The 19,630-nt window shown below is 37.2% G+C and overlaps 1 protein-coding gene across 1 annotated transcript in view; it reads right to left on the bottom strand.

Annotated features, from left to right (window-relative positions):
* Positions 1-6,082: 6,082 nt before the first annotated feature.
* The window catches only part of TMEM135 (transmembrane protein 135), a 342,018-nt gene continuing 328,470 nt past the window's right edge, over positions 6,083-19,630 (bottom strand). Inside the window, exon 16 of the transcript XR_010621832.1 lies at positions 6,083-6,098. The gene's annotated coding sequence lies outside the window, so the exon portion shown is untranslated. The remainder of the gene's footprint in view (positions 6,099-19,630) is intronic.

The following is a 19,630-nucleotide window of genomic DNA, read 5'->3' as shown; positions in this document are numbered from 1 at the left end:
TTATCTACTTTCAAGCTATTACCAAAGGCAAAATAAATAATAATATTAATTATTCTTTATCAGTACATTCAACTACCAGGAACAATTATTGCCTCTATTATACCTGATAATTTACTATCAAATCTCCTAGCAACCACAGTTTTTTGTTTTATTCAAAAAGTTAGGAGGTTGGCAGTGAAGATGTCAAATAACAGGTGACATAACATTTGAGACAAATGACTATAGACAGCCAAGCTTGTTTCACCCCTCTACCATGCAGAAACAACAAAATAAGTCAATTTACTTTTTAATATTGCTTATTCTGTCTAATATTTTTCCTTTGTCTTACTTGCATAACTTCTACAAAAGGAAAGGGGAGTTTTTTATTAAATCCACAGCAGGTTCTTCTCCTAAAATCATGCAGTAATTTAATGTAATTTATTCACTAATTAATCAGCACTAGAAAAGATATGGCAGTATAAAAATATCTATTGTTTTATTTTGGCTGGATGTCTAAGTACATCTTATTTATTTGTTTGTTCATTTGTTTGTTTGTTTGTTTAACAATAACAGCAACAAAGTAAGTTAATAAGTACTACAAAAAAAAACCCCACATTACTGGACAGATATGCTAAAACATTGAAAATACTTGAGATATCCTATAAAATACAATATCTTGTGATAGGATCTAAGAATAGAAGTTAAGTGATTCTGTCCTGTGACTTTTTGTAAGTGGTACTTGGACTACTTGCTCTATAAAAAATTGATTTTTAGTGTAAATGTTCTTTATGTGCTGAATGTAAAAGCATTACAGCAGACATATGTGTGTAAAAGCCATTATTTCAGATTTATGGACTATTAATACTCGATAATGTATAACCTTACAGGTTAATATGTTGAATGTTTAAGACAAGTAAACGGAAAATGATTAGAGGTAATGTGCAGTGCTGGGCGTTTGGCTTTGCATGTAAATAGCAGTGTTAAACTAGCTTGCATGGAGCCTGGATTGCCAGCATTTAATATTAACCAACATCACTCAGCCAGACGTGCGGCTTTGACTACCACACTCCCTGGGCAGGTGCCTGATGCAGTTGCTGCACTCCTTTCCCTTGTATACCAGCATGAGGACATAGCTACTTGCATCCATCCTCTGGAGGGTCATCTATAGTTGGATCGATGATCCATGACATATGCAGACAAGCTCCTTTACGTTAACTTTTATAATCACGGTAAACATGCAGAGTGTTAAAATGGTGGATAATTGACAGACCCATTCTGTTCTCTTCTCATTCCATTTGTTCAAGCCTTCTTCTAAATTCTTCCCATTCTCATTTGTTCAAGCCTTCTTCTAAACCCTATATAAAATGATCTGAATTCTAATGCAAAATAGCAGAATACGGAGATGGTCTACATGGTCTACTTTTCATGTGAAATGAGACCTTCCTACTGAGAACTCTCCTTTCTTTTAGTCATATTGGCAAACTATTTTTTTTCCATAAAAATGAAAGACAAACACTAATCAGAAAGTATACAATGAGATTGCAGGAAGACTTATATCTTTTCTTTAGGAATTGCTAAAGCCAAATGACCAAATTGCAAGATCAGCTGAGAGATCATATATGGACCTGAGAAATTTTCCTGTGGAGTCAAAATGATTAAGCTTGTATTCTTGCATGGGGGAAATGATCCTTCTTTTCTGCTGAGCATTCATGAGACGTATCCGGAGTATACTGTGCAGTGCAAGGTCCACAGTAGGATAGTGTGGACAAACTGGAATGAGTCCAGCAAAAGGCTACAGATGTGCTTCAGGGTTTGGGCCATCTGCCATAGGAGGAAAGTTGAGAAAATTGGGACTTTTCTGCATGGAGAACAGAAATCTCTGGGGGATCTCATCAATGGGTAGGAATACATGATGAGAGAAATAAAGAAGGTGAAGCTAAACTCTTCTCAGTAGTGCTCTGGACAAGGAGCAATGAGCACAAACTGAAATACAGGAAATTCTGTTTAAAAAAAATACAGGAGTTAAGAAGATCCTAAGATGTGCCTTCCCACCAATTGCTCCCCTTCAATGCTATTATTTGATTTGTAAAAAAAAAAAAAAAAAAAAAAAAAAGAATATCAAAATTTTCAAGAAATAAGAATGAAAGTAAAATTGTTGATTAGACAATACTGATTTTGCTAAGTTAGTCTTTCCATGGCTGCATTAGCTCTGAGAATCACACAAGCAATTTTTGAGCATTAAATTGTTTATCTTTAAATCTACTAACTTTCAGGCAAAGTAGAATTTCTTATAAACTGTTGGGTGGTATTCAGATACAGACTTTATCATAGCACTGGAAAGAATCTGGATGAAGATCATGGTGCATTTAAGGGGAGTATCAAATGACAATTCAGGTACTGAAAATTTAAAAGAAGATTAGATTCTTTTAAGTCTTATACATAATAGATCTTACATCACGGATTAGAACTGCAGAACTTAAGAGGGTCTCTTCTTGCTTCTCTCTCTTGATTTTTTTGTTACTGTAGTTCCTGAATGGAAATACCTGTTCAGTCTCTTTGTGAAACAATCATTTCTGAAGACTTTTTATTATCAACTCAGCCCTACCATACCTATTAACCATGCCTCTCAGTGTCTCATCTACATGTTTCTTGAAAACCTTCAAGTACCGCTGTCTCCCTGGGCAGTCTGTTCCTATACTTGACCACTCTTCCTGAGAAGAACTTTTCTCTAATATCCAACCTGAACCTCCCCTGGAGGAGCATAAGGCCGTTCTCTCTCATCCACCCTGATACCAGGGAGAAGAGGCTGTCATCTCTCTACATCCTCTTTTCAGGAAGTTGTAATGTGATGTCCCTCATCTAGATGTAGCACCACAATGTAAAAATAGGGAGAACAAGTGACAATTCTTAGTCTGTCTTTCTCTGATTTAGTTCAGGTGTCTTCAGTGATCACAGAGCATTCTTCCCAGACACTAACATTTCCAAGAGGTTGAATAGGAAGAGCTATTTAGAGTATTGCCTTGCAAGGTGGAATAGTTGTATATTTCGTGTGCCTTCATGGAAATAATAATAATAATTCTAAAAACAAAACATAGCTTTTCTCAGTCTCTGTAGCTTTAACCCTGGAAACAAGCAGATAGGACTAGTCCACAATTCTCATTGCAAATATAGATGTCATAGGGCATCTAAGTAATCCCATTGTGCCATCAGCTTTGAAATCTGTTTATCAACACTGTGCCTTGAGTTTCTCTTAAACGCAGTATTAGCATTCATGACAAATCAACACAAAAACAGATTCTCCCCAGAGGAAAGTGGAAGTTAAAATAAGCTGCTCTTGTTTTTAACCACAGCATCACACTAAGGAGATTATTCTGAGTAAGCCAATGTCATTTTGTTTAAACTGTTAAAAAGCATTTCTCATCACACAATTCACTTTCACTGTTCCTTAGAATGATTTCTTAGAACAGTTTTTACTGATTGATGCTAGCAACTTTGTTGAAATATGGTCTTGCTAGCTGCTTTTTCCTTATCTCTGAAGTTTGCAAGCTCATTTAGCATATTATTTTCTGTTGCCAGGTAAGATGATCTTAATTTTACTAGAATACGTGGTACTTTAGAAAAAAATTTAAAAGGGAAGAAAAATATTAGAATATATAATTTTCCACGGGCTTAGTATTTACTACAATCAGTCAGTTAACTGTACAAATACATCAATACTGGCCCTTGTCATTCAACATTTCCTTAGAAATTTTTTTATTGTATTGATAGAATTTTTTGGGACATGGTAGGAAAATGAAATAAATTTCTAAAGGTAAAACAAAGTTTCATCAGCTCAGATAAGATAAGAACATCACTGAATTCTTATCCAAAACTTACAAGATTTTAGGCAGATGTAGCTAAATAAAATCTTCTGTGTAATTGCTAGTAAAAATCAGTCTCAGATATACAAGGAGATATATGATGGGCTGTTTAAATTGTTTACATGGAGTCCAGTATGAAAATATATTGGAAATTAATGTCGTTAGCTGAAAAAAGAGGATGAGTGGGGTCAGACACCAGGGAGGAAGTGAGAAAGGATATAAAGACAACAGGAAGATGAAAACTGTAAACTGGTTTTTCAGATGTAAACTATTCTTCAGATGTAAACCATTCAAGTAAATGGTAGTGGGCTGAAATAGAGTTGAAGAAGTCATGGACACTGAAGCATACTTTAAAGACAGAAATTGAACACCTGGATCCATAAGCATGAGAGACAGTGAGCAAGCTTGCAGAAAATGAAAAATGCATGGTAAGACCAGCTGGTCTAAACAGACAACAAGGCAGCTAACAAGGTGTGTGCCATGCACAGCAGGAAATAGTTCAGAAAAGTCACTAGTAAGGTTAGACATGTCCAGACATACCAAATGTACAACTTCATACACTGCTTAGTGTATGCATGTGTGCATCTGAGTGCACATTTACATGTGAGAGACATAGAAATACATATAGAGGTGTTGTAAAGCCAACACAATTCTTTAGAATACACGATGCACGTGAAAGTAGCCATAGCCATTTTGTTTTCAAGTTGGTGAAAAGTCAGTCACCATTTACTATCGGAGAAGCAGTAAATCAGTATTGCTTTGTTAAGTGAATTGCAATTGATTTATTTAAAGTAACGTCTCCATAGCAAGTGGGATGCTTACATATAAACAGCTCTGGTTCACAGCAGCACTGTTTTGTTGTTGTTGTTTGTTTGTTTACCTGTTCTCTTCCCTCACAGGCAGGATTTTTCTTGCTCTTACACCCACAGATCACTGCACAGTTTTACTTCCAGGCCCTCATTCCCCATGGCCATCTATTAATTCTTCCTCCTACCATTTTAATTTCCTCTTTCCACCCAAAAAACAAATAATTTATGTTGCTTACATCTCACTTTTCTTAGTGAGTTAGCAACCACTATTTTCCTTAAGGTGGGAGTGTAAGATTTGGCTGTAATTAGTTAGTCCTGTGTTTACAGGATTATGTACTTATTCCCCAAACCAGAGAAATTCCTCTGCTGCTGAGTGTAGCTGTTAGAAGCTACACAATTTAGATACACAATCTGTATCTAAATTTGAAAAAACATTTCTTTAGTAAAAGCATACTAAAAACACAGTGCAAAATAGGAAATCTGAGTAGGACTCCTGTTACGCAAAACTAAAATTGCTCATGACCATCCCGTGATGGCCTTAATACAACCTTTCAATAAGAGCATAGTCCTAATATCTGTGACATCATTTCACTAAAAATAACTATAGTCATCAGTTCTGCACAAAACTTAAACACCATTGAAAGCAACAAACATTATAAAGTGTAAGTGCTTCCAGACCTGCCTTGGCTTTCCCACTTCTATCTATCAAGAAACCTATCCTCATGCTGCCTTAACTGTGGATTTTACCCAGTAATAATTTCTACAGTCATTATTATAATGATTTGTAATCATATATGCAAGACAAAAAATATACCTACAAATTATGTTGCATTTTATATTATTTGTTGATTTATAACATCGTGAAGATTTATAAATAATGAATGCATTACTCAGTAGAATACTTGAATGAAGTTCTGATAATTGGAAGATGCAAACAAATATATGGCTTCTCTGACACCTTTGACAATTAAACAACTTAGATCTCTCAATGCCATTGGTCAGACATGTGAAACGCCTACAGTACTCATCCTCTAAAAAACGAAGAAGTAACTAATATCTTCATTTTCAGAGAATTAAGAATCTCAGTCAGAACTGTATGACCACCTAGATAAGTTATTCAGATCTGATTAAATGCAGAGTTGGGGGTTGCTGGTAATTTTGTTCTCTTTGAAGAAATGAACATTCAGGTCTCAGTTGCTTAACTTATAACACCTCAGATTCTGCAACATTCCCACCCCCTATGTATGTATATCTTCATATCCTTATCCAACAACAATTTTTCATATTTTCCTTTCCATAATTTTGTTGCTATGGAAATCTTCCCCCTTTATGTCTGCATTGACTCAAAAGTGCTGAAAACCTTTGAACACTCAGCACTCTTATGTGTCTTCAAGAAAATTTAGAACAGCGTCAAACAAATGCAAGGAAATACTGCATTTATAAAGAAATTCTCTGGGCTTTCCTGCACCTCTGTAGGCTAGTTCATTCCAGTGTTTGCATTTTTATTTTGTCAAAAAATAAGTAAACTGTTTACATAATGCTTGTCATGCTAAAGTTTCCCAAAGAGCTTAAGAAATGAGATGAAATCCGTAAAAATTACTCGTCAAGCTTTGGAGCACAGGTTCCTCCAGAGTGCAACTGACAAACACTCAGTGGTACCAGCTTGTTACTACGTGTCTTTTAAGCAAATGAAAAATAAAATTTCAGAAGTCAGCATCCAATTACTGCTTCAGTGTTCGGATAGCACTTGATAAACAACCTGTAAGTCTTGCAAAGGACTGTGGCATTCCTAAAGGGCAGAAACAGACCCATAGGGAGTTCTCATCTCAGCAGAGAGACAGTGCCTCCTTCTGTCTCCACTGAACTGCCCTGACACAACAGGAAAGTCTGTCCAACTGACATAAGCAAAACAGATCAGTAGCATTTTATCCTTCAGAGCATTAAAACTTCAAATAAAAATGAAAAAAAAATGAAGAGATATTTCTAGTAGGTCTTGGAAGAGGTCTTAAGGGAAAAATCACTAGATATGATCAGAAAACACTATTTCAAATAAAATGTATTTTTTCCACCTAGAACTCAGGCACCAGTTCATCAATTACCACTATAAAAAGGTTTTCCAAAAGTTTTTCTCTTTCTTCCTATAAGACATTCTTTTCACTTCTCTCCCATCATACCACATTCTTGTGCCTTTCACCTGTTAAATGCCTTTCTTAGATTGAGGATCTGAATCACTTAGTTTGGTTCTCAGCTTCAACAAAAATTAAATACACAAAATCACAACATAATATAACATAGCATTTGACACTGGTAAGGCAAAACCTCAAGTACTATGTTCAGTTGTTTTCACTGCAGGAAAAAAATTCGAGGCCCTGAAGTGTGTCCAGAGAAGGGCAGTGAAGCTACAAAGGGTCTGGAGCACAAGTGTTATGGGGAGCAGCTGAGGGAACTGAGGTTGTTCAGTCCAGAAAAGAGGAGGCTCAGGGCAGTACAATGTCTCCCTTGAGAGACCTTAAGCTCTCTACAGCTCCCTAAAAAGAGGCTGTGGCAAGTGTGTGTTGGTTTCTTCTCCCAGGTATCAGCAATAGGATGAGAGGGAATGGCCATAAGATTTAGGTTGTATATTAGGAAAAATTTCTTCTCATAAAGAGCAGTTAGGCTTTGGAACAGGCTGCCTAGTGAGGTAGTGGAGTCACTGTCCCTGGAGATGTTCAAGAAACGTGGGGGTTTGGCACTGAGCAAGAGGGGCATGGTGGTGGTGGGTTGATGGTTGGACTAGGTGATCTCAGAGGTCTTTTCCAATCTTTTAAGTCTATGATTCTATAAATACAACATAAAACATAATAAAAAAACTGATTGAAATATGTTCCTCATGAGAATGTCAGAAAAAATGTCAGAAGTGCTCCAGTGCGTAGAATGCGACTTAACAAATGCCTCAGATTTTAATTCAACCAAAGGAAGGCTTTTTGTAGTGTTTCTGAATGTCTGCCATGTCCATTTTTAACCCTTTTTCTATTATCTTTCTACTAACTGCCATGCATATAGATTTTATGGTACTAATAAAATTAGAAAGATCCATGATGATGTGATCAAATATGGCATCAATGTGGCAAACACTAGCTGATGATCCCATCCGTAAGTTCTCCTAAATTGATTATTACGTATTTTCAGCAATAAAAAATAGATTTTAATGCAACTGGAACAAATTGAATTGTGTCTGATACACTCATTTTATTATCTTAATCATTCTGACCTAATCTGTGCATAATTTAAATCCCTTGTCCAATTTGAGCAGCACGTACAGAGAAGCGTTATAGAACAAGGCAGTTAATATCAATTTCTGCATATTTTATCACAATCATGCTTGAGATGTCATTCAATTCTGGGTATACCTGTTGTGCTCTGAGATCTAGTGATGAGGTGTTGAAGCAGAATTGTTCCTTGGAGGTAGAACAAGATGAATTTAGGCATATTCTGAATGATCTTCTGTCTAGTGTTCTTTCTCTTTAGAAATATTCCAGGAAAGAGTAGGTTCAGCTATCAGGGTAATGGAAAAATTAGTCTCAATTACAGACTAGGTTTCTCAGTAATGTACTAAAAAAATGTAGCAATCAATAGAAAATATTAAATTTTCTTAATATTTTGGTTGTGTCCCTCCATCATCTTTGTAGCTCTTTGTTGGACTCTTCACAGTATGTTCAGGTATCATCTGAGGAGCACAGAAATGGACCCAGTACCCCAGGTTTGACATCAGTCAGTCCTGGATAGAGGGGAATGATCGCATCCCTTGGCAAACTGGCAATGCTTTGCCTGATACTAGAGATACTGTTCACTGTCTCTGTGGCGAAGGCACACCCCTGGGTCAAATGCAACTTGAGAAAAAGATTTCAGAAAAAAAGGATTGTTTTTTCTTTCTCCTGTGAGAACATATCCTGCTTTTCTAAAGAGAATGGGAGTTTTGCAGAATTTTTAATGGGAGTAGGATCTGTCCTTTAGAACAACGGTAACTTCAGTGAAAGTAAGAAAACAGCAGTTCATGATTGCAGAGTGCAGACATTTTCTTATAAACGAACACCATTTTCTTTCCTCTCATAAAATTTCTTTGCAAGTAGAACATTTAATTTTACTTTTCAGTCCATGAGCAACTAAGTACAGTACTGCCATTTCTCACTGGGATAGTTCAGAATTGGTGATTGACTACACAGCTATAATTTTAAAAGGATTAATTCACTAGTGACCTAAATACCTACACAGTGGCAAAGTGAAAAATGTTTCTAGGCAACAAGAACCTATTGACACAATGAAAATTCTTCCTTCATAAATTGCTATCTGAAGCAAAGCAGCAAAAAATATATATCTGAATCAAAAGAGGGAGGAATAAAGATAAGCAATGCACTTAACTTAAAAAATCGTTACGTAAATTCCTACAGTTCTGGCTTTTTTTCCCGCAGAAAAACCCAAAAAAGAAAAGTCCTATCATGTGTGACTGGGAAAAAGAAAGAATCGGGAAAACAGAAGTTCTGCAAAAGTGGTATGTCAAAGTGGTACCACATTGGAAATGTGGTCCTTTTCACAGAAATCTCCCAATCTTGAGTTAAGATCACACAGCAGTTTCTCAAGGGCAGATATATACAGCCTTCACAGTCCTTGTAGAATAACAGCTCTTGATTATTGTATTAGTGCTGCGCTCCCTAGCATAAACATTTCAGCAGCAGACCAAATACTTGCTGTGCAAATATCACTTGCAGACAGAAGTAAACTTTTCCAGTTGGAAAACATTTTTAATTCAATAAAATCCTAGTCTCAGTGAGAGTAAGCCACAAAACAGGTCCCCCATCTATTCCATAAGAAAATTGAGAAGTGAAATATGTAACTCAACTAGCTGCTAAAAGTTATAGATACAAAAGTAAATCTTTTCTAGCAAATTAAAAGACAATTCTGCATACCCTAAACCCTTTCTCACAGGTAGCAACAAGCTCATCATGTCTCCATTTTCCAACACCATGTTCTGTTCCAAATATACCAGACAACTCTTCCTAATTTCCTCATGGATTGTCACGACAAAGATAAGGTCAGAGATAATGCTCTCAGATTGTCCTTGGTTTGAAATGTGCTGCTTCTTGTTCCAGTATGAAGACATTCTTGTGTCTTTAAAGTTTACCTGTTCTTCCAGTTCAGCTAACCTAACAGTAGATATGTCCTTTCTCTACAGCTTGTCCTTATGAAGGGACCAAAGCAATCTTCCCAGCAAAATAACTGTAATTTTTGGAGTTGAGAATTTTTTCTCGAACACCTGGCAAACTTAAATCCGTCTTGATTTATAAACCTATATTGATATATGTATGTTGCAACGCCTCAGTTTTATGCTTTAAATTACAACTATTAATGATATTTCATTATCTTAATGGGATCATATCTTTTGGTAGAAATCATGCAGTATGTTTCTTTTTTGATATGGCAGTTCTCAGAGCAATCTATACTTACAGGTAGCATACACTAAAATGGTGTCAAGGAGTGTACTTGGACACTGAAACTTGTTTGTCTGTTGTAGTAAACTGTCAGCATGTTTTCTTGGCATGTTCCTGACCAGTTAATGTCCTTGGCCACAGCTCAGGAGCTGTAGATTGCACAGAGCATTCTCAACAGGCATCTGACACATACCCTATCTGAAAGGCTAGGAGAGCTAACATTTCCTTTTCCTTGCAGGCCTTGTCCTCCTGAAAGATGGTTCAAGGAACACCTAATATGATTTCAAAATAGTTGCAAAACTTAAACCCTTAAATTCCTAACTGTAACTGGAAGATCACTGAAAGACAAAGTGATTTTTATTTTCCATAACCATAAATGCACTTCCACAACCGGTCATTTTCAAACATAAAAGGTCTGAGCTGTTGTCTGTTAAATAAAAGTGTTTCCAGAAATGATTTTGTCAAAATTCTCCTTTTCTTCAATGAGAAAACAATCATTACAATGATAGGAAACAGCAGAGTAGAGACTTACCACAGCTTATACAAGGAATACTTGTAAGAAGAAAAGCTATGACATGTTACCCAAGGTAAAGGAGAGCCAAGGAGATGGCCTTGATAGTTCCAGAATTTATGTGGAACCTTATTAAAGGTAGATGAAAATTCCCCATAGCTCTGCTCCTTGCCAGCTCCCTGCTCCCTCAAGGTTCCCTTATCTAGATACTTTCTGGCTCCTGTTCTGCTGATAACCTTCATCTGCTCATTTCTTTTGTGAGAAAAGAAGACTATTTTCTCCCTTTATTTTACAATTTTTTTCTCACTTTAAAAAGAAACTATGATATTTTCCAAGGATTGTTCTCCATTCTTCTCAGAGGCTACTCTAGCACTATGTTATTGGCAGATTCTTCCTCTAGCCCATGAAAATAAGCTTTCTTTTTTTTTTTTTCCTCCTTTCACATAATGTTCTGCTACCACTTACAGTTCCATTTTCTTCCTGAAACTGTAACTTAATCTCCGTCCTTTAGTATAGCAGGGAAAACAGTAATACACTGGAGCTAATCCTGTTCATAAATTGGCAAAACATATAGAAAAACTGTTGTTATTCAGCATAGAATTAAAATTTATTCACTCAGAAAATTTGCATGAAGCTCCATGGACTTCTGGTGATATAATAAAGAGTATAATATATATATATATATATATATATATATATATATATATATATATATATAAAGAGAATAATAATATATTAAAGTGTAAGGAAAAAGAAGATAGAAATTGGTTCTCCTAGCTTATTTGCCTCAAAGAGGAGTAAAACATGAATATTTTCTCTTTTCTGCAAAATAGTGGAAAAAATACATTGCTATGTACTGGGATACAGACCAGAATAAGCCATCTTTTCTTATGCTCTGAACATGCAGCCTTTTCATTTCTGTGATGAAAAATAAGTCTGTTATTTTTGACTGTATTATTCATGGTTTTCTGGAAAAATTACTTGAATGTCCTAAGTTTCATAAAATAATTGATATGTCTATCCTTTTGCTCCTTCACTGGGTTTCCTGGCTCTTGAAATATTTATTGTTAAATGAATTGTACACGTGTTGAGTTCCCCAACCATGCTAACAGTATAAACTAAAAACAGAAAGTTATATGGATATCCCAGGGAGAGAGACAGTTTGCTTCCTATGAGTTCATGTCATCCATTAAATTACATATTTTAATACAGTAGATGCAGCAACATTTGAATGAATAGCTGGTCATAAGGTGAAATTCTCGACATTAAGTTTCACCAAGATAGAATTTGAGCATACAAAAATACACACAGCATCTACAGCTAGGTGGGAAATAATTTTCTAGACTTACCTGATTTGGCAGGGGGTTGGACTAGATGATCTCTAGAGGTCCCTTCCAACCCCTACAGTTCTTTGATTCTGTGATTAAATAATTAAGAGAGAAGACTTTACCCTTGTGTCTCTGTCTCACATACCCATTTCACCATCTTCAGCTGAGCTTTGTGCAGTGATCATTCAGTCATTTTGAAAAAGCTGCTACAATTGCTCTTCCACTAATCCACTGTATTTAAATTTATGTATAATAATTTGCATCTGATGGGGAACCTGAGACATTTATCTCCAGTTCAGTAGGACGTCCGGTGTTGGAAGTGTAGGCCTCTCAGAGACAGACAAGAAAGATCACAAGACTATTTCATCTCTTGCCTTTTTCTTGTAGCTTGTAAGACCTGAAGGTGAGAAAAAATTATTAAATATCCATTTATGTATTTTTGCATTATTTGTTTATTTATTTCAATGAAGTTTCTGTATTTTGCGTTCCAATAAGTACTGTTTTACCTCACTGCAGCTGTTCTTGAAGGCTTTCAGGTTAGAGGTGGCAAAAACCTAATTATAAATTATATGCAAATTTTAAGGGTTGATTAATGTAAGACTCAAATCTGTAGAAGAAAATGGAGCTAATATTTCACTTCTTTATCCATCTGTTGAAAACACAAGTGAATAAATATCTAGTTTAAGAACCTCTAGTTATACAAACAGTTTTGCTCAGCTTCAAATAGGTGTCAGTAATAACTAATGATGAAGCTACGCGTCAAATAACAGGATATGTAGCACAGCTGGATTTTAAAGTGAGTGATGGATTAGAAAAAGCTTAAAAAGTCATAATAACATTGCACTGGAAGTTTAAAAATATGTTCACTTGTCTAATCTTTTTATAGTGAAATGCGTCAGTTCAATATTCTTATCCATTAAAGTCTCCTGTCATTGTATCAACCTTCACTCCTCTATTGACACACCCGTAACTCTTCACAGAAGTATTGTAACCTATTGCTTCATGAGTAAAAAAAAAAGAGAAAAAAGAAAAAAGAAAATGGCAATGTGACCTGGCAGCAGCTAATTCCAATAAATGGAATCCCTGGAGGTGTTCAAAGCCAGAATGGGGCCTTGGGCAACCTGATCTAGTGCCTGGTTTAGAGGTTAGTAGCCTTGACCATAACAGAAGGTTAGAAATGAATGATCAATCCTTCCAATCCAAGACATTTTTGATTCTACAAAATGCTCAGCTTGAGGCAGGTGTTCCTCATTATCTCTAAAAGATGATCCAGCAGTCCCTTGAGTAAAATCCTGCTCATCACTAAAACACTTTTTCTCCTTTATGAAGTCTTTATATCCATTATGTGCTCTATATACTAGGTCATCTATAAGTCTAGGAAAAGAAGAAAAGAAGCATCTGTCCAATATACAGTACTTGTCCTTTTCTCTTATTGTTCTAACTTTTCCTAGTCTATGCAAGTTGTTTTTTTTTTTTCCCTTTAACATTTTTTTGTGTATCTTTAGTTGTAATATGTGTGTGTGTGCATGGGGAATGAAAAACTGTCTTCTTTTTAGGTTGTTTCTGAACTTAAGAAAAAGCCACTCAACAAAAGCCTAGATCAGGTACCATTTTGAAATCTCCACAGGAGTGGTTTGAGTTGTTCATGGTTCTACTGGGGCCCATGAAGGAAATTAAGGAAATATCCTTGCAGCTGTGAAGGAGCTGCCATCAAGTGTAGAATGGGGTCACCACAACCTGATTTTACTGGAGCTCCATGTGTGGTGGTGCCAGTAGACTACCAACACAACAGAAAAAAAAAAATACAGAGAACTGGGGTTCTCCAAGCTGTTTCATCTACTTTTCTTTGCCAGCTTCAGATAATGCAAAAAAATGGGATTTAAATCAATTTTTTTTCATGACAGATTTCTGTAGTGCAGTGGGTTACATTGGGTTATTCTCCAGTGAACCCTTCTGATCACAAAGCATCATGATGTATAAATAACTGAATGGGAGATGGATTTCCTTCTTCGTAAGAGCAGTTTTTTTCCATTTACAAACTAGAACAAGAAATTCATTTAACCATTATCATCAACAGGTCAGTACCAGGACCCAGCCTGGCTCTGGGTGGGAGGAAATGGGTTCTCCTGTTGTACATTCACACCACCTTCTACAAAAGTTCTTTGTTTTTCTTTATCCCATTGTCTCAGTCTTTGCCCACATCTTTATTTTTGGCTGATGACTAATCCATTAGCTTCTTTTTTTTTCTGTGTGGGTTGGATTTTTCTAATACAGGAAGCATACTTGCACTAGCTTGATTCTCAGATCTTGAAAGGCAACCAACACACTTTGCTAAGACCGCAAACTTACAAGGAATGGAGTCTCTTTCCCAGTATAAGTTCTGTGATCTATGATGAATAAAAACATATTCAGAACAGTTAAGCTCTGTCAGAACCAGGACTCAAACCCTGTCGAACTTTCCTTGCCTGAAGTTATGTAGATTCAAATAGTTTTCAGTAGCTAAACAGAAGACACAGATATGTTTCATTTTCCAGTTCAAAAGAAGTCTAGCATAGGTTAAAAACAAAAAAACAAAAAAACACCACAAAGCCAACACAGATCTGTTAATGGTGGCATATAGAAGAAAATTGCAGATGAATCACTAAGCATATTTTCCTGAATAATATGAATCTAATTTAAAGCAACGGCTGTCCGAAGTCAGTGACTATGAACTATGTCTATCTGACAAAGAAAAGGTGGCAAAATTTAGTCTAGAGATCAATATTAATACTAGGAGATGGTTATATTTTTATATGCTTCATTTCTGACAAGAAACACTAATTAGTGTTATTAGTGTTTAAACTGATCTTTATTGGAAACTATGCAGCTAACTCAATTTGCATCATATCATTTAAGAACAGTAATAAAATTCCCAAAGCAGAACAGGAATAGCTGTAAGACTTGTCTGACTGCCTCTCCCTTAACCTACATCTGTGTGACACATCTAGGGAATTTGGGCTTAGAGGTATTTCTCTGAGAGCTTCAAATCAGGAATCTGAGCAGCAGACAGAGCACATTTGCACATGCTCATATTCACTGTTCTGTTCCTCTTGTACACCAAATGCAGACTTCTTCAGAGAAAAAACTAAGGCCCCTACTTATCTGAAAACATATTTAAGTTCAGCAATCTCGTGTATTTACAAAGAAGTTTTAAATTTAAGCATACATCTGTGCTTCATCCTGCACAGGGTTAAGGAACAGAGGCGAGGTCTTGGTTGTAGCTAGCTTTTCCTTATTTTTTTCTATTTCCACCCACTTCTTAGTTTCTTAAATTTGTATCTGATTATTTTAAAAATGCCTTAGTCATAATTACAGCGCTCCTCTATGCCATTTCTCTCATGCCTCATTCCCCTCTTATTTACTCCCTATGTTATTTCTGATGCAGGTGTGTGGAATTAGACTTGGCTTATCTACCCTGGTCCATCAATTCTCATTTTGTATGTGGAATTTTCCTAGGAGTTTTTCTTAGTGCTGTATTTTAGTCACAATGACTTCCTCATGATAATAAAAAATGAATGGAAAGCACTGGCAGCAGTATAATGTCATTCCTGCAATTGAGGGGAAAACAGCAGCATTGCAACAAGAATTAATTTAGCTCAGGATGTCCAGCTTAGATAAACAACAACTATGGAAAAAATATCTTAAGGTAGTCTAGTAGCACAGACTCATAGAATCATAGAATCCTTAGAGTTGGAAGGAACCTTTAAAGGTCATCTAGTCCAAATCCCCTGCAAGGAACAGGGACATCCACAGCTAGATAGGTTGCTCAGACATGCATAAAGAAACAGAAAACAAAATTAATGTTTTTTTCTTTCCAAAGTGCAGCACAACATTGTTCGCATCCTCATTTCTTGACAGGTGCTGAAAATTATTGTAGATCTCTGGATAGTTTACATTTACTTCTTATAAAATCCTTCTCAGTGATGCAGCAACAATAAAACCACTGGCAGCTGTAATACAAAATCACATTTTATCCTACTGAAAAAAAAAGGAAAAACTGGGAGATATCATGGGCACAAGACCACTCATAGTAGAAGCAAGTTCCAACAAATCTGTAAACTGATAGCAATGATAATACAAAGTTAGGTAATCTTAGAACTTCAGTTCCCAATAATATTTTTGTCTTGTAGTTCAACAAAACAAGTCCCTGAGAAGCTTGGTCACCATGATGACCACTTAAAAAACACACAAGCCATAGATTGAATTTCTGGGCTCTGTTTGGGCACCTTTGTGGTACGGGGAGGGGGATGACCACTAAAACAATTCCTGAAAGTTCACATTAGACAAGACTAAAGCTGGGGAGAGAGTTTCACTTTGCATTTGCCTTTTTCACCCAACTTTGCAGTTGTTCCAGAATGGACATATGGTGCACTATGCGCTGTCATTAAAATGACAGCTACTCTTTCACCCTTGGGCAGCAAATGGGAATATGTCTGGTTTATAAGCCAAATTCTAAAAATAACAAGTGTTCCTTTAACATGACAAAGTAGAGTGACTCATGCATCACTCTGACATACACATGACATCCCCACAGTCAACTCATTACGTCCAAATGCTGAAGTCAGATGCAGTTCAACCAGTTTCAAAATTACTTGCCAGTCTTTCAATAATATTTAAGTATCAGGAGAAAAAATAACAGCAATCTGGAGACCATTCGCCAAATATTAGATGCTGCTTTTATTAGGAACTGAAATATGAGCTATGAATTCAATCAGTGAAGTTATAAATGTGTTAAAAACAACCCACAATCAGCTGTGTCATGCCAACTGTTATATAAACTTGAACGTTTGGTCAACTTAATAGCTTATTTAATGGTTAATTTACTGAAGTGCATTGGGAACCTATTATTGTACCATAAATTGACTACAGGACACTGAGTAAGCAAGTAACAGCCTCTTTGCCTCGCTTTCCCAACTACAAAATGGAGATGATTATAATACTTTCAATGTGGACAAAGTGTTCCCTTCTAAACAGGAACAATCATCAGTATCTTGCCAAAAACTTGAGACAAAATGAATATAATTAGTTAAAGCTAACTGAACTGTAAAAAAAAATGGGCACCTCCAGGGACAACAGTCTAAAAGAAATGAAATTAATCAACTTCTTGAAAGATTTCCTGCTGGCTATTGAAAGAGTCCAGGTGAATAGATGAGACCAGTATTTTTCAACTACACCAGGAAGTTTAGTCAGAGCTGACATCCTGGAGGAGTAGGAGCTGAAAAAAGATGCTCTCCGTGACAATCATACCCTAGGGTAGACTGCCCTTCAGCAAAATCTGCTGCCACACTAGGAACAAGGAGGACACTAAGCTGAATGTTTCAAAGGTCCAGGAGGTGATAGTTTGGACCTCTAAAGCTGTTTACAGTCCAGTATGCACCTGAACACTTGTTATATCTCTTGTTTGTATCTACTATGCAGCCAAAGAACTCCAGCAGAGTCCACTGCACCCAGTGAACTCCAGCTGGGTACTGAGGTGCATGGAAGGACAGACTGAGGAAAGAAGGTTGAACTCTTGGTTTCTGACACCAGGAATGCTGAAAAATATCAACATCAGTGCAACATCAATGTACGTAAATCCATAGGCCCCGATGGGATACATGTGTGCCGAGGGAGCTGGCAGAGATTATTGCTGAACTGCTCTCTATAGTACTCAAGACGTCTTGGAGAATGGGAGAGGTGCCTGAAGACTGGAGGATAGTCAGTGTCACTCTGGTCTTCAAGAAGGGCAAGAAGGAGAATCTGGGGAACTACAGGTCAATCAGCCTCACCTCTGTCACAGGAAAAGTGATGGAACAGTTTGTTCTGGAAGCTCTGTCCAGGCATTTGGAAGAGAAGGGAGTTGTCAGGAGTAGTCACCATGGGTTTACCAGGGGAAGGTCGTGCTTGACCAACCTGGTAGCCTTCTATGATGTCATTACTCTCTAAGTGGATGGGGGGAGAGCAGTGGATGTAGTCTACCTTGATTTAGATGGCATTTGAAACTGTATCCCACAGTATCCTTATAACAAAGTTGAGGAATTGTGGAATGGATGAGTGGATGGTGAGGTGGGTTGAGAACTGGCTAACTGGCAGAGCTCAGAGTGTTGTGATCAGTGGTGTAGAGTCCAGTTGGAGGCCTGTACTTAGTGATGTTCCTCAGGGGTCAGTGCTGGGTCCAGTCTTGTTCAACATCTTCAGCAACAACCTTGATGAGTGGATAGAGTCCACCCTCAGCAAGTTTCCTGATGATACAAAGCTGGGAGGAATGGCTGACATGCCAGAAGGCTGTGCTGACATTCAGCAAGACATAGACAGGCTGGAGAGTTGGGCAGAGAGGAACCAGATTATGTTTAACAAAAGCTTTTGCACCTAGGGAGGAATAACTACATACACTGGTACAGGTTGGGGGATGAGCTGCTGGAGCGCAGCTCTGAGGAGGGAGACCTGGGTGTCCTGGTGGACAACAGGTTGACCATGAGCCAGCAGTGTGCCCTGGTGGCCAAGAAGGCCAATGGTGTTCTGGGATGAATTAAAAAGAGCACGGCCAGCAGGTCAAGGGAGGTGATCCTCTCCCTCTACTCTGACCTGGTGAGGCCTCACTTGAGAGACCTGGGTCTTTTCAGCCTTGAAAAAAGAAGACTCAGAGGGGATCTGATCAATGTCTATAAATATCTAAGGAGCAGGAGGCAAAGGGATGAAGTCAGATTCTTTTCAGAGGTGCATGGTGACAGGACAAGGGGAAATGGCTACAAACTGATGCATAGGAGGTTCTGAACAAATGTGTGTGGGAATTTCTTCACAGTGAGGGTGATGGAGCACTGGCATAGGCTGCCCAGATTGGTTCTGGTGTCTCCTTCTCCGGGGACATTCAAGACCCACCTGGACACCTACTTGTGCAACGTGGTCTAGGGAGCTGCTTTGGCAGGGGGGTTGGATTCAATGATCTCTAGATGTTCCTTCCCTGCAATTTTGTGATTCTGTGAAATATGCTATATATTCAGTCAAATTCTGTCCAGATTGTAATTACCTCTTATTTTTCATTCCACTGAACAGAAGTGTATATGCAGAAGCAGAATACATTTTATTACTTGAATGAACAGTGCTGTTACTGCTGCTACCAAAAATCGTCTTCTGCAGCCTGGCATAATTAAGCAATTAATATACAAATGTAACCAGGCTTTCATGTGTCTTATTCCATCTCCTATAACATTGCCTGGGCTGTGTGACAATGCCAAATTTGTGCTTCACAAAGATTTCTTTTTAAGAAAATCTTACATTTTGACAGGTGGGATTTTTTATCTATTTCCAGTAATATGCAAAAGCCATGAAATTAGATTAACTTCAAAGCACTTTAAGCAAAAGGCAAAGGCAACCTTCAAAAGCAGTTGTTTTACTTTGAGCTGAGTCCAATGCAGCATTGAAGGGAAAGCTCCATGAGCCACCAATATAGTCACTATCACAAAAAATACACTTTTGTCTGGATACCAGCAATCGTCTCAGTGTTAATCATAGAGTAATAGAATATCCCAAGTTGGAAGGTACCTGTAAGGATCACAAAATCATAGAATTGTAAAATAGAATGGCTTGGGTTCAATGGGACCTCAAGTTCCAATGCTCCTTCCACAGACAGGGCTGCCAGCCTCTATTTCAAGTACTAGAT

Source organism: Cyrtonyx montezumae, unplaced genomic scaffold (genome assembly GCF_038088225.1).
Source record: "Cyrtonyx montezumae isolate F1298 unplaced genomic scaffold, pur_monq_1.0 scaffold_12, whole genome shotgun sequence".
NCBI classification, from domain to species: Eukaryota; Metazoa; Chordata; class Aves; order Galliformes; family Odontophoridae; genus Cyrtonyx; species Cyrtonyx montezumae.
Note: the sequence above shows the minus strand (reverse complement) of the source record. Positions and strands in the feature narration are given on the sequence as shown.